We start from the raw sequence: 14,332 nt of genomic DNA, 5'->3' as shown, positions 1-14,332 counted from the left end.
ATGGTGCGGAACTTGAACCAGCGTCCGATGGCGAGACCGTCGTCCACTCAGATGACGAGTCGTCCACCGGGGAGACCGAGTCACTGTAGCAACTGCAAGATGGCCAGTTTGGGGGCTATTCCGATGGCGACAGTATTCCGGACCCCTTTGAACCGGCAAACCGGGTTGCGATCTTCATGGCTGGAACTCAGCCCACGTTGCAATCTTCAACAACGGCAGCAATAATTTCCGGATCGGCAGCTGGGGCGGGAGGCCCCGCGCGCCGGCCTTCCCAAATCTTGTCCGGTTTATTGGACGCTTGGACGGCCTTACTGACCACACAAGTTACCACCGAGAAGCAAGATCAGCATAATGCGGAGGTGGCGAAACTGCAGGATCAGATAACTCAGGCTAAGGAGGACTTAGCAGCTGAAGAAAGCAGGATGGCTCAGGAGCGGGTCGCTTTAGAGGCACAAGCCCAGCGAATTCAGGCGGAAAATTATCGACTCCTGTTGGATCAGAACGCTTCAAACGACGTGTTAAGGAGAAGGCATCAGGCACGACTACCACCGGTTTATGAGGCAATGAATCTCTTTGGAACGCCAGGAGCAGGAACCAATAATCCGGCAGCGGTGAACTGGATTGAGGTGCCGAGGACTGGAGCACCGGATCAGCCACGGATGATGGATCCCCCTCGAAGGACCCATAACCCGCTGCAGATTGTACCGGCACCGCCGGGTCACTTCTCCACCCCTTTGGATAATATGATCGCGGCCGCATCACGATTAGCTGCTATCCCAATGGAGGGTGAATTCCCAGCGGCGATTGAGACGCGTCGTGCTAGGGATCTTCTTCAGACGGCTATGATGCAGCAGCAGGCTTATTCATACAGCCGAGACAGAATTCATTCAACCCCACGCCCGAGCCGGAGTTATAGTAGGCACATTGATGAACCGGCTGTGTCAAGCAGTGCGCGGAACCGAGACGCTCCTCGAGGGCCTAATCCGGCGCGTGGTGGGGCACATGCTCAGGATGTGGTGAACAACGGAGCACGTCGTGAAGCCGAGTTAGCTGCGCAGGACCGTCAGCTCACTCCGGCTCGTCCGGTGGTTTCCGTAGAGCAAGGCCTTACTTTCAGCTCTTGGGGGGTGCCCTGCCTCGTCCCGGCTTTGCGCAATGTACGGCTGCCCAAGGATTTCAAGGGCCCCCGTAAGGTGCCTAATTACACCGCTGATTTGCCTCCCGAGTCATGGATCGAGAGTTATGAGATGGCTATGGAGATGTTAGATGTGGATGAAGCGGCCTGCGCGAAATATTTCACTATGATGTTGGATGGAACAGCTCGCATGTGGTTGAAAGGCTTACCAGTTAATTCCATCGAGACATGGGCTGAGTTGAATGCCCGGTTTATAGCAAACTTCAAAGACACGTGCAAGCAACCTATGTCAATTGTGGACTTAGCTGCCTGCGTCCAGGGCGAAGGCGAGTCAACGACCCATTGGGTGCGCCGGGTTTCGAAGATCTTACACTCTTCGGATCACATCAAAGCCGACTCGGCGATTATAACATTGGAGGGGAATTGTCGATTTCAGCCTTTAAAGTTGAAGTTGGGACGGCTCAAGCGTCACTGCAATGATATAGGAACCCTTATGGCTGCTCTGGTTAAGTATGCTGATTCTGATAGTACCAAGGACCTCGAGTCTGACGATGACAAGCCGGGGAAGGGAAAGAAGAGTGGCAACGCCAAGGGGCAGCAGCATAACCCGACGGGCCACAATAATAATGGTAAGCGGAAAGCAGATCATAATTCAGATTTTGTGGCTAACACCAATACATAGGGTAATGGTCAGCGTCGTAAAGGAAAGCCGCCCCCGAGAAGGGCAGAGCCCAGTCCTAATCCGGAGCGCCCGAATTACCTGTTGAACCAGCCCTGCCCGAAGCATCCTGGAATGCCGGATAAACCGACCACGCACCTCTGGAAAGATTGTTATATCATGCGAGAATTCAAAAATTCAGACCTCTTCTGGAATGATCATGGACCATCCGGCGGTTCGGGACCCGGGTCCTATGGGCCGGGTTATGGAGGAGGCAATCCCGGTTCAGGATTCCAAGGCAATCAGGGCGGACATGGCAATCAAGGCAACCAGAGCAACCAGGGTGGTTATAACCAACAGGGACAGCAGCAGCAACAGTCAGGATACCAAAGTCACCCAAAGCAGTTGAACAGTGGACAGTACCATGTTTTCACCACCAGCTTATGCAAACGCGATTAGAAGCTTCATAAACAAGCGGTGAACTCGGTTGAACCGGCGGTACCTCATTATTTACGATGGTCTGAGCAGCCTATCATCTGGAGCCGAGAGGATCACCCGCCCCGGGTTGACAATCCGGGTCATTTGGCGTTGGTGGTGGCGCCTCAGGTTGGAGGTTATAAGTTCACTAAGGTGCTCATGGACGGAGGCAGCAGTATCAACATCTTATATTATGACACCTTCCGTCGTATGGGGTTGACAGATAGGAATCTTAAACCGGCGAACACTGTTTTCCATGGTGTGGTGCCCGGCAAATTAGCCTATCCGGTTGGTAAAATAGCTCTGGAAGTTGCTTTTGGAGATGAGTATGACTCAAGATCAGAGACATTGACTTTTGAAGTGGTGAAAATCCAAAGCCCGTATCATGCCTTGTTTGGACGGCCGGCTTATGCTAAGTTCATGGCACGACCCTGTTATGTTTATCTGCAGCTCAAGATGCTGGGTCATAAAGGGACTAGCGCAATACATGGAAGTCGCAAGATCGCTTTGGAGTGTGAGGAAGGTGATGCGGCCTATGCTGAGTCGGTTTGTGCAGCAGAGGAGTTGAAGTTCTATAAGGACAACGTTGATCCGGCGGACATGACTTCCTTGAAGAAACCAACCACGGAGCATGATCCGGCCTTGAAGTTTAAATCGGCTGATGAGACTAAGATGGTTGATTTTGTGCCCGGCGATTCATCTAAACAGTTCATCATCAGTGCAAATCTGGATCCGAAATAGGAAAGCGCGCTCATCAAGTTCGTCCGTGAAAATCGGGATATCTTGGAATGGAAGCCTTCTGACATGCCAGGTGTACCGAGGGAACTCGCTGAGCACACCCTTAATACTGATCCCAAGTTTAAACCGGTCCGACAATTCCTTCGCCGGTTCAATGAAGAGAGGTGCAAGGCTATTGGTGAGGAGGTAGCCCGGCTCTTGGCGGCAGGGTTCATTGTTGAAGTTTTTCATCCGGAGTGGTTGGCTAATCCGGTGCTGGTGCTTAAGAAAAATGGCACCTGGCGTATGTGTGTAGATTACACAGATTTGAACAAAGCATGTCTGACGGATCCTTTTGCCCTCCCCCGTATCGATCAAATCATTGATGCTACGGCGGGTTGTGAGCATTTGAGTTTTCTGGATGCTTACTCAGGTTATCATCAGATTAAGATGGCAGTTAAGGACCAAGAGAAGACAGCTTTTATTACTCCCTTTGGAGCCTTCTGCTATGTGTCTATGCCCTTTGGGCTCAACAGTGCCCAGGCAACTTATCAGCGCTGTGTTCAGAATTGTCTTCATAACCAGATTGGGCGCAACATCCATGCTTATGTGGATGATATTGTGGTGAAGTCCAGGAAGGAGGAAACATTAATAGATGATTTAAAGGAGACCTTTGATAACCTCCGGGTTTATAAGATGATGCTCAACCCGGCCAAGTGTGTTTTTGGTGTGCCAGCAGGCAAGCTTTTGGGTTTTCTGGTATCTAACAGGGGCATTGAAGCTAATTCGGAGAAGATCAAGGCTATCACTTCACTGACTAAACCGAAGTGCATCAACGATGTTCAACGACTTGCAGGCCGGATTGCAGCATTGAGCCGGTTTATAAGTCGTCTCGGGGAGAAGGCCATCCCTTTATATCAAATGCTGAAGAAAACGGACAACTTTGTCTGGAGTGATGCGCCTAATGAAGCGTTTGAGGCTTTGAAGCGGCAGCTTGCCGAACCACCTGTTCTTGCTGCTCTCATGGACAAGGAACCATTGCTGTTATATGTGGCTGCTAATGCTCGAGCTGTCAGCGTGGCTATTGTGGTGGAGCGCAAGGAGGCAGGAAAGGAGTATCCGGTTCAACGGCCGGTTTATTATATCAGTGAGGTGCTCATTGAGTCAAAACAGAGATATCCACATTGGTAGAAGCTTGTATATGGGGTTTTTATGGCGAGCCGGAAGCTGAAGCAATACTTTCAGGGCCATCCCATTACTGTGGTCAGTACTGCTCCTTTGGGAGATATCATCCAGAACAGAGAAGCGACCGGCCGGGTCGCTAAGTGGGCTATTGAGCTTGGGCCTCACGGAGTAAAATATATGCCTCGCACGGCCGTCAATTCTCAAGCACTCATGGACTTCATCAATGACTGGACAGAGTTGCAGGTGCCGGAGGATAGACTGGATAACACATACTGGACAATTCATTTCGACGGATCTAGGCAATTGGAGGGCTCGGGGGCTGGAGTGGTTCTTACTTCCCCTCGAGGTGACAAATTTTGTTATGTTCTCCGCTTGATGTTTCCTTGTACTAATAATGCAGCTGAGTACGAGGCCCTGCTCCATGGTCTTCGGATGGCTAAGGAGATGAATCTGAGCCGGGTTAAATGTTTTGGTGACTCGGACCTAGTGGCTCAACAAGTTTCTGGTACTTGGGATTCCAAGGACCCCCTCATGGCAGCGTCTCGTCGAGAGGTGGATATTGTTGCATGTCATTTCAAGGGTTATCAGGTTGATCATGTAGACCGGCGAAAGAATGAAGCGACGGACGCTTTAAGCCGGTTGGGCTCCCAGCGTAAACCGGTACCGCCCAATGTTTTTCTTGATGTTTTGCATAACCCGTCGGTCAAGCTACCCACGGAGGAAGACTTAGCTATTCCTGATCCGGAGGCTCAGTTGGTGGCGGCGCTTCATGTCACCCCGGATTGGACGATCCCATATTTGGCGTATATGAACCGGGGTGAGTTACCAGAGGATGAAGTTCTGGCCAGGCAGGTAATCCGGCGTTCTAAGTCCATGACTATTGTCAACGGCGAGCTACATCATTGCAGTATCTCAGGGGCTTTTCAACGTTGTGTTTCTCCTGAAGAAGGTCGTGAAATTTTACGCGAGATTCACAAAGGTGATTGTGGTCATCATGCCGGTTCAAAGTCCTTGGTGGCTAAGGCTTTTCGTCATGGTTTCTATTGGCTGACGGCTCATGCTGATGCGGAGGACTTGGTTAAAAGGTGCGATGGCTGTCAGAAGTTTGCACGCCGGGCTCATGTTCCGGCTCAGGAGCTGAGGATGATTCCAATTACCTGGCCATTTGCAACCTGGGGGCTTGATATGGTTGGACCCTTTAAGAGATCTAAGGACAAGAAGACCCACCTCTTGGTGGCGGTTGACAAATTTACCAAGTGGGTGGAGGCAGAGCCAGTTAGCAAATGTGATGGAACCACAGCGGTTCAATTTATGAAGAAGGTGATATTCCGTTTTGGTTATCCACACAACATTATAACAGACAATGGCACGAATCTTTCCAAGGGTGCTATGGAGGAGTTCTGTCAAAGAGAGCACATCCGTCTTGATATCTCTTCAGTGGCCCACCCCCAATCTAATGGTCTAGCGCAGAGAGCTAATCAGGAAATCTTGAAGGGGATCAAGCCCCGGCTTATGGTTCCTTTGCAGAGGACACCGGGTTGTTGGGTTGAGGAGCTGCCTTCCGTTTTATGGAGCATTAACACCACCCCCAATAGATCCACGGGTTATACACCCTTCTTCATGGTTTATGGAGCGGAAGCTGTCCTTCCAAGTGATATTCGTCATGACTCACCTCGAGTGGCAGCTTATGTTGAAGCAGATAATGAAAGAGCACGCCAGGATGCGTTGGACCCGTTGGATGAGAAACGGGACGTAGCGGCGGCTCGCTCGGCGATTTATCAGCAAGACCTGCGGCGTTATCACAGTCGCCGGATTAAAACCAGAACTTTTCAAGAAGGCGATCTAGTGCTCCAGCTTATCCAAGATCAGACCGATATGCACAAGTTATCCCCGCCTTGGGAAGGGCCCTTTGTGGTCAGCAAGAATATGAACAACGGATCATATTACCTCATTGATGTTCGAGAGTATAAAGACTCACGCAAGTCAGAGGAGGAGACGATCCGGCCGTGGAACATAGCTCATCTACGGCTGTACTACACCTGAGCCATAGGCTCCTATCATGTACATATTTTGACGATGTATATATTATGATCAATGCAATAAATCGGAGCCCAGCTAAAGCGGGGTATCTGTTGTTTTTCTCATATCATGAGTGGGTACACGGAGGATTCTGTTTGTGAAGCAACATCCGGTTTACAACTATCTATTCAATATAAGTCACTTGGGGGCTTGGTCGTATTCGAACCATAGCTACACCTCTTGGCTGGCTCAAAAGCCGCGACAGTAAGTCACTTGGGGGCTTGGTCGTATTCGAACCATAGCTACACCTCTTGGCTGGCTCAAAAGCCACGCCAGTAAGTCACTTGGGGGCTTGGTCGTATTCAAACCATAGCTACACCTCTTGGCTGGCTCAAAAGCCACGACATTAAGTCACTTGGGGGCTTGGTTGTGTTCAACCATAGCTACACCTTTTGGCTGGCGCAATGCCACTACTTGGGGCCAAAGAGTGTTGTCAAGAACAACTCAAACATAGGCACCCGTTGAGCACAGCTCAAAATGATTGCTTGGGGGTTCTTTGCTATCGCAATGAACAATAAAATCTACACTTGCAATAGGCTATTCAGCCGTGGCTTGGAAGCCTGGTATATATACCTAAAACCCCGGGTTAACCTGCCTTCATTAAGTAAGTCACTCCGCCCAGGTAAGCCTGGTATGACCCGCCAACTTGACAAGTCAATTGCATATGACCCTGAACTTGTCAATGATAGACCGGCGATTGGTTAAAGACTGAGGACCATCTTAAAAGGCTTTGCAAAACGGTTTAACTCAGTGGCCTGGCAGCCCTTGAAAAGCCTCGACTACAAGTTTTTCTGTATTCTCTGGTTTTTTATTGGTCAATTTTGTTTTTCTCCCTTGTTAAAGTTTTGAGCTAAATCGGCGTCCAATGGCCCGGCCTGATTGTAAGTCATCTATATAAACCGGTGTTATTTAACCCGGCCTGGAGTTAACTATAAGTTGACAGGATGATCGTCCGGTGTTTATCATAACCCGGCATCGATTGTTTTTTACCAGTATTTGAGTTATCAATACTCAATATTTGGGTTATCACCCTTATTACAAAAATGTTGGTAAACCAACAATGTGATTCAATATCACAGGTATGATATGTTTCATATTTCATTATTTAAAGCTATCAACCTTAGCTATATATTGGGCATTATGACCCGTCCAGCGGTAAACCGCCAGGAAAGTTTTTCACTTTGTTTTATGCAGAAACAGGGCTGTATAAAACCGATAAAAATCATAAGCAAGTATGGCATGATGGATTAATAATATTGTGTGCAACAAGTATGCACGATGGCATATCAGATCATCTGTTCAAGCTAGCCTATTACAAGGCGTTTCGACTGCCCAAAAGAATGATTGTTTTTCAAGGATAACAAAAGGAACAAATTAAACCGGTTCCGGATTATGATTCTGCTTCAGGTTGATATGAAGGTTGCGGATTTTCCTGCGCCAGTTCATCCTCCTTCTCTCCACCCAATGGCTGGAAGTTAATAGTTGTCCAATCAATCCCTGTTAAGGCTTGAAAGACAGCTTCGTCGTGTATCAGATCAGACGGTTCAACATCAGGAGCGTAAGTGTACTTACGGATCAGCGGGATCAGATTTTCCACATCATAAGTTGGAGCACTTATTCGCTTGCCACTGGCATCATATACATTCTGATAAACTGACAAGTTAGTATCTTCAGCCAATTTACTTGCCAGTGGTCGCATCTCTCTCGTGATAGCCCGGAGATCATTATTGCAGAATTCTGAACCGTCCTCTTTTTGACTCGGGTAACCGTTACCAATGTCTTCCGGATCAAGGTCAGAGATCCAGGCCTTGGCGCGCGTCAGTGCAGTAAGGGCATCGGACCTAGCAGCGGATTTCTTCAATTCCACAATCCAGGCAGGCATAATAGACAATTTTTCCACTGTTTCCTTGATTAGCGACGGTGGCGGATGGTTATTGGAAGCTGTGCAGATGGCCCGTTGCGCGCCGGTATAAAGCTGCTCTGCCAAAGTATAGACGGCTTTCAATCTTTTGCGCATATCTGTGCCAAGATGAGTAACACGGCTACCTGCAAAAGGATCCAATTTTTTTTAAAACCAGAAGTTTTTATAGCTGATGTTGTTACAGATTGGTGAAGAGGTTGTTACCAAAGATGGCAGAGGTCATAGCGTCAATCTGCCGCTTCAGGTTGCTCAGTTCCTCCGTGGCCGGTTTGGGCTTTTTTGCATCTTCTGCCCATTTTAACAAGGTGGCTTTTTCAGTTTCCCAATCTGCCCGTTTGCCTTTGAAGGATTCTTTCAGCTCCTCCATGGTTGTTAAAGCGGTGGTCAGCATGCTCTTGACTTTGCAAGTTTCATCTTGCTGAGACTTAATGTTCCCTTGGAGATCAGTGATTTCGGAGTCTTTTTTGGACAACTCAGTCTGCAACATACAGATAATAAATTACAACATCTAAAGTCTCAAGCACTTAACAAGTTATCTACTTGACACTTGGGGGCTAATGCGGATTGCTTCTTATCAGCTATTCATGTAAAGTCTCAAGCACTTAACAAGTTATCTACTTGACACTTGGGGGCTAATGCGGATTGCTTCTTATCATCTATTCATTTAAAGTCTCAAGCACATAACAAGTTATCTACTTGATACTTGGGGGCTAATGTGTATTCATTCAGATTCAGATGGATGGTCATCATTATAAGTGGTGAGATTAATAGGATGTACCGGTTCATTCTAAAAGATATAAGCCGCTTCATGGGGGCTACACCAGCAAAATGCAAATATAGATTCAAGACCCGGTTCAAACCAATGTTATGTACCGGCCCTTGGGGGCTACTAGAGTTGATATATTGGACTAGTTTTAACAAAAGGACTATTGGAATATTTATGCAAAGGGAAAGTGACATTTACCTCATACCGCTCTTTCATCAGGCCTACTAAACCGGCTTCAAAGTCGCGGTTTGTATACAGGCGGTTTAAAAAACCAGAGTGTAGCTCTTGAGCGCTGAGGTTGGAATAGTTGGATAGCTCGGATTTCCATTTCCCTTTATCCATAGCAGAAATTTCTTTGGCGCTATGCTTTGATAAAGCGACAGGACGACCAGGGGAGCTGAAACCAAGGCCAGTTACGACAACATCGTCGTCTGTAGTTTTGGCAGGACTTGGCGGTTTATCAGATTCTTTAGCCGGGCTCAGCGGATCAACAGTTGGACTAAGGGGATCAACTGACTGGCTTGGCGGATTATTTTCTACTAGTTCAACAAGTGTATCAGTTGCTTGAGGTTCCGGATTATCAGTAAGAGTGTCAGCCTCCGGGTCAATAGCCTCTGGGGTTCTCTCCGGCTCGGTAGCCGGTTCATGGTCGGTTGGCTTGTTCAATTTAGCCTTCTTGCTTGGTCTGGCTTTAGCACTGGAAAAGAGAGCAGACACAAAGATCAATATGATAAAATAGTACAAGACGAAAGAGTTAAGAGTATATTATGATTACCCAGGGACGGTTTTCAGAGGAGGAAGTTGTGTCGTTGACGACTCGCCGGGCGATGAATGGGAAGTTCCCTGATAATTTGGGTCAGACGGATTAAGAGGATATCGGATGTAACCCGCCTTAGGGTAAAGGGTGTCAGGAGTATAAGAGACCTCTTGGCGGCATTTGCGAACCGGCGAATTTGGTAAACCGGAGGAGGACACCACTTGGCCGCTATGTCGAGTTGTGCGGCGAGCTTCATGCTGCTGTGTCTTTAAAAGAAAGTGCGGGTCCATATAAGAAAGATGGAATGAAAATTTTACTTTCCGAATGGCTCGACGGATTCTTGGTACTGGCACAGGATCAGAATCAGAAGAAAGAATAGTTACCTTATCAGCATGGCTGGCTTCCGCTTCATCCTGAGAATGATCATTGTCAATAAGGTGTATAAAAAGTGAACTGAGAGAGTCAAGTTCTACCTCTGAATCCGGATCATCTTCAATAATAGGATCGGACGGTTTAACGTTCCTTCTCTTTGCAGGCTTTTTTGAAGCCTTGATCTTAATCCGAGGATTCTTTATCGGTTTATCTTGTGATTTTCTCTTCCAGAATGGATCATCGGCCTGTATAGAAAAATAATAAGTCATCCAAGGAAAAACTTAACAGAGGATGGTTAAAGGCAGAAATATGGAATATTATACCTTCAGCGGTTTATTGGCAGCATAGAAAGGACTGAGCCCGGTTTTGCTGCATGCATCTATTGGTTCATTAAGCATCTTTTTAACAGCTTCAGTGACTTCATCATCAGTCAACTGGATGTCAATATGGCGTTGCGGGTCTTTCAGATCCCCTGTGTATTCACACATTAAACCGGGCCGCCGGCTTAAAGGTAAAATGCTCCATGAAACCCAGCATCGGACAAAATCCACGCCTGTCAGCCCATTTGCAATAAACGCTCTGAGCTTGGCTAGTTGAGGGGCATATTTTGCTCGCTCTTGGGCTGTCAACCGTTGAGGAAAGGGATGAGTTTGAGTAAGCCGATGTGGACGGTAGCCCGGCAAAGGATTTTCATTGACTGGAGCTGTGTTGCGGCAGTAGAACCAAGTCTGATTCCAGTCCTTAGGATGACTATGAAGCTTGGCATGAGGGAAATCAAGATCTCTCCTCTTTTGAATCAAAACCCCGCCTAGATCAGTATTGGGGCCATCCGTAAACTCAGTACGGCGGTTTAGATAAAAGAAATCCCGGAACAGATCAACAGTAGGCTCCTCTTGAAGGTATATCGCACAGAATACTTGCCAGTCACAAATATTGGATATGGATTTTGGACCGATGTCTTGGGGATGGATTTGAAAGGCGGCAAGCACGTCACGGAAGAATTTTGATCCGGGAGGAGTGAAGCCTCGGCTTAGGTGATCAACAAATACAATAACTTCTCCGTCTTGGGGTTCAGGAGGAGATTCTAGGCCCGGGACTCGCCAATGGATAGTGTTCTTACTTGCTAAAGCGCCCGTTGAAACATAACCAGCCAGCTGCGTTTCCGTAACCCGGGAAGGAACTCAATTACAGGAAAAGAATTGTTTGGCCATCTTTGGTGACAAGCTGGAAAAAAGCGCAATATCCGGTTTAAAGTTCATGGTTATAACTTATAAACCGGTGCAATGATGGAAGTACAATATCCGGATTAAAACAGGTTGGCGGTTTAATAGAGGGCTAATGGTATATGATGAGTTATCACAGGTTCAAGGATAAACCACCCACAATGGTAAAGAGGCTACACATTGGCAAAATTTTCTAAGTATGGTGCAAACAGATTTCACAGACCGGTGATATAAATCTAGATCTGCCACAGTTCTAAAAAGAGGAAATAAATCTACCCTAAAGCCGTGACAGTGGAAGAACACATATGCTTGGATGGGATCTTATGCAGGAAAGGGTGCTTTTTGAGGATTAAAAGGGGCGCTAAACTACTGAAGCTCACCTTTGCTATCAGATTCAGATCAAAACTATGCGATCTAGGAATGGAAAGATGAACGGTGAAGAACACCGATGAACAGTGGAAACCCTAATGCAGATCTGACGTCCGAGGAGAGGAATACTTACTAGTGCTGCTGAACAGCGGAGGTGCATCGCAGTCCTCTGGTAAAAACAGGTTGATGCAGCGGCCTGGGTTGGTGTAGACGCGAAGGTCGACGGCGGCGGCGGAGTTCGGGCGCTGAGGCGTCGCGAGGAAGAAGAAGACTCGAAGAGGAAAAGGGAGAGATGGAAAGGGCCCTCGGCCGTATTTATAAGGACGAAAGGATAAGGGTCAAGCGCGAGAATCGAGGAGCTTAACAAATGGATATGTGACAGATTTGTCGCCTCGATTATCGAAGGCTCATTAATGAAGGTGAGGAATATGCCATTTAAAATGGCAAATGACGTCATGACGGTTTATGATGATTCTGGATGATGACGTCATGGCGGTTTACAAGATTTATGCAAAGATATGGAAGAAATTTTCTCAAGGTTTTGGAGATTGACATGAACTAGTTCAAATCAGTCTGGGGCCTAATGTTGGGGATATTACTACTAGGTGTAAACCGGCCAAGATAGCCGGGTTATCCCCATAATGGATTGTTTATGCTTAAAGCCCATGAAGACAAGGATAAAGCGGAGTATTACAGAGACTTGAAGGCCCAAGGCTCAAGGATAGATTAAGGCCTGTAGTTATAAACCGCCATGTAATTCATGACTTGTATTGTAAGATATGAGAAAGTAGAGACCGAGCCGATATGTGTATAAACCGACATCGGGACTATGTAAGCCGGCGGGCGTCGACCTGTGTATATAAAGGCACGACCCGGCGGCGGTTCAGGGACGACAGATAATAACTCGAGACTCAGGCGAAGCATCTTTGCTCCCTGATCATCGAGACCCTAGCAATTCCATCACAGCTAGACGTAGGCTTTTACCTTCATCGTAAGGGGCCGAACTAGTATAAAACTCTCGTGTCCCTTGTCCGGTTTAACCCCTTTAAGCTAACCCGTTGTGATGGCTCCACGACTAAGTCCTTTCGCTAGGACATCTGCCGTGACAATTCCACGACATGTTCCGAGGACCATTGTATCAGATGGAGGAACCCAGTTTACCTCAAAGTTTTGGAATTAGTTGCATGAAACTTTGGAAACCAGGCTAGAGTTCAGTACAGCTTTTCACCCGTAGACGGATGGATAGACTGAGAGAGTCAATCAGATTCTGGAGGACATGTTGAGAGCTTGTGCGCTAGACTATGGATCTAGTTGGGATGACAATTTGCCTTATGCAGAGTTCTCTTACAACAACAGCTATCAAGCCAGTTTGAAGATGGCCCCTTTCGAAGCATTGTACGGAAGGAGGTGCAGAACACCATTGTTGTGGGATGAAGTTGGAGACCGACAGTTGTTTGGACCAGATTTAATTAAAGAGTCTGAAGAGAAGGTTAAGCTGATTCGCGATAGACTCAAGGTAGCCCAGTCCAGACAGAAGAGTTATGCGTATTCTAAACGCAAGGAGACAGTTTACGAAGTTGGAGACAGAGTGTATCTTCGTGTATCCCCACTCCGAGGAGTGAAGCGTTTTGGAGTTAAGGGAAAGTTATCACCACGTTTTGTGGGACCATATCAAGTTTTGGAACGTATGGGAGAATTTGCTTACAAGTTGGGATTGCCCGAAGGATTGTCAGGAGTTCACGATATGTTCCACGTTTCTCAGTTGAAGAAGTGCCACGCAGAGATGGCTGATATCCCTCTGAGAGATACAGTGCCACTGGAAGCGATACAGTTGGATAGCGATTTGACCTACAAGGAGAAGCCAGTCCAGATTCTCGAGTTTGCCAGCCGAGTTACAAGCAGCAAAGTTATCAAGTTTTGCAAGGTTCAGTGGAGCCACCATACCGAAGATGAAGCTAACTAGGAACAAGAGGAAGACCTACGGAAGGATCACTCTCACTTATTTTCTAGCCAACCCGAATCTCGAGGGCGAGATTCATCTTAAGGGGGGTAGGTTTGTAACATCCCAAATTTTCAATTTGGAATGTTATGCATTAGGTCATCATTGCATATCATATTTTATTGCATTTTGGCTTGATCCTAGAAATTTTACGCAACTCAAGGACCAACGGAGAGAGTTGGGAATTTCGTTATTTTCATATTTGAGTTTACTCGGATTTTGAAAAGAGGATCATTGATTTTAATTATTTTCTCTTTGAATATTTCTTTTATAAAAATAAAAGAGAGAGGATAAAATGACTTCCTCAAAATAAAGAAATATTGAAGATTTAATATTAAACTCAAATAAGAATTTTATTCGGAATTTTATCGCTATTTTATTTGAATTAGGAAAAATATGCATTTTTCAAAATTGCATGAGAGTCCCAAATAAATGTTAACCTTGTCCGGTAGATTTTTAGAGGACGGGGAAAATTTATTTCAGGATTTTTGGAGTACGTTTAGTATTTCTTTTATCCGTTTTTCTGCGCGGAATAAATTTTTATTTTTAAAAAGGAAACCGACTTTGGGCCGTATCCGCCCGGGACTCCGCCCGGAGGAGGCTTTATAAGCCGCCGACGCGAGCCCCGCAGCCCATCAGCCCGCCGCCGCCGAAACCCTAGCCGCCGCCCACGC

Source organism: Triticum aestivum, chromosome 2D, assembly GCF_018294505.1.
Source record: "Triticum aestivum cultivar Chinese Spring chromosome 2D, IWGSC CS RefSeq v2.1, whole genome shotgun sequence".
NCBI classification, from domain to species: Eukaryota; Viridiplantae; Streptophyta; class Magnoliopsida; order Poales; family Poaceae; genus Triticum; species Triticum aestivum.
The sequence above is the reverse complement of the archived record's forward strand: the minus strand, read 5'-3'. Positions refer to the sequence as shown.